This window comes from Cryptomeria japonica, unplaced genomic scaffold (assembly GCF_030272615.1).
Source record: "Cryptomeria japonica unplaced genomic scaffold, Sugi_1.0 HiC_scaffold_107, whole genome shotgun sequence".
Taxonomy (NCBI): Eukaryota; Viridiplantae; Streptophyta; class Pinopsida; order Cupressales; family Cupressaceae; genus Cryptomeria; species Cryptomeria japonica.
The window spans coordinates 234,093-236,035 of record NW_026728929.1 but is presented as its reverse complement, the minus strand read 5'-3'; the positions used below and the strand labels follow the sequence as shown (position 1 = coordinate 236,035).

Genomic DNA, 1,943 nt, shown 5'->3' with positions numbered 1-1,943 from the left:
GGGTGCGATCATACCAGCGTTAGTGCACCGGATCCCATCAGAACTCCGCAGTTAAGCGCGCTTGGGCCGGAGTAGTACTGGGATGGGTGACCTCCCGGGAAGTCCCGGTGTTGCACCCTTTTTTAGTTTTTCGCCGGGCATCGCAATGCTATTTGAATAAACCTTTTGCCCGTTTGCGTTCTCGTCGGGGCCGGGCCGGGCCGGGGTGCGCTGCCCGCACTACCGCGCGCGCGGGGGCGACACCGAGCGCGCACCCGAGGCGCCCCGAGCACACAGGCCACGGTGCAACCCGGGCGTTGTGCGCGCACCCCGGTGCGCCCGAGGTGCTGCGCGCGCACCCAGGTGAAATCGGTGTGCACCTCGGCCAGTGCGCGCTCGGTCGAGTCGCGCACGTTGGCCAAGGTGCACGGTGATGTTTCTTACTCTAAGGTTCCGCACCAGACGCCCGGGACAGGTGAGCGAAGCTGGGCGGGGCCGGGTGCGCGGCCGGGGCAGGTGCACGCAGCTGGAGAGAGCTTTGGAGCACACTTCGGAGCGCACCAATGATGCGCTCCATTCAAAAGTTTCCTGAAAAGGCAAAAAAAGTTGAGATTATAGAATTTCCCACTTGAGAGATTGTAAAAAAAAAAAATTTAAAATGAAGGAAACGCGGGTGCCAAGGTGTGCGCAGCCCAGCCAAGGTGTGCGCACCAAGGCGCCCACCCTGGCGAAGGTGCACGCAAGGTGCGCACCCGAGGCAAACCGGACAATTAACCCAACTTTCGACTTCGCGCGCACCTTGGAGCGCACTTCGGAGCGCTCCTTGGTGCGCACCAATCTTGGGCACCTCGGAGTGCACCATGGCGCCCACCAAGGTGCGCACCCGGGGCAAACCGAGCTCCGACTTCGTGCGCACCTTGGAGCGCACGAAAGGTGCGCACCATGGCGCCCACCAAGGTGCGCAGCCCAGCCAAGGCGTGCGCATCAAGGTGCGCACCCTGGCGAAGGTGCGCACCCGGGGCAAACCGAGCTCCGACTTCGTGCGCACCTTGGAGCGCACAAAAGGTGCGCAACCCAGCCAAGGTGTGCGCACCCCGGTCAAACCGAGCTCCGAATCGTGCGCACCAGAGGTGCACGCCATCGTGCGCACCTTGGAGCACACTTCGGAGCCCTCCTTGGTGCGCGCCGATGTTGCGCACCTCGGAGCGCACCCGGGGAAAACAATGCAATTAACCCGACTTTCGACTTCGTGGGCACCTCGGAGCGCTCTCGGGTTCGCACCTCGGAGCACACCGAGGTGCGCACCTTTGATGCGCTGCCTTCACCAATTTCCAGAAAAGGCAAGAAAACATTGAGAAGGTGTGCGCACCGAGGTGCCCACCCTGGCGAAGGTGCACGCGAGGTGCGCACCCGGGGCAAACCGGGCTCCAACTTCGTGCACGCCGCACCTTGGAGCACACTTCGGAGCGCTCCTTGGTGCGCACCAGGGCGCGCAACCCAGCCGAGGTGCCCACCCCGGCGAAGGTGCACGCGAGGTGCGCACCCGGGGCAAACCGGGCTCCGACTTCGTGCACGCCATGGTGCCCACCGCGGCGAAGGTGCACGCGAGGTGCGCACCCGGGGCAAACCGGGCTCCGACTTCGTGCACGCCGCACCTTGGAGCACACTTCGGAGCGCTCCTTGGTGCGCACCATGGTGCCCACCAGGGCGCGCAACCCCGCCGAAGGTGCACGCGAGGTGCGCACCCGGGGCAAACCGGGCTCCGACTTCGTGCACGCCGCACCTTGGAGCACACTTCGGAGCGCTCCTTGGTGCGCACCATGGTGCCCACCAGGGCGCGCAACCCCGCCGAAGGTGCACGCGAGGTGCGCACCCGGGGCAAACCGGGCTCCGACTTCGTGCACGCCATGGTGCGCACCGCGGCGAAGGTGCGCACCCGGGGCAAACCGGGCTCCGACTTCGTG

At 65.4% G+C, this 1,943-nt stretch overlaps 1 non-coding gene across 1 annotated transcript; it reads left to right on the top strand.

Annotated features, from left to right (window-relative positions):
* LOC131865232 (5S ribosomal RNA) lies at nt 1-119 on the top strand. The gene has a single exon (XR_009363961.1). It is a non-coding gene; the product is annotated as a 5S ribosomal RNA (ribosomal RNA).
* Nucleotides 120-1,943: the final 1,824 nt, after the last annotated feature.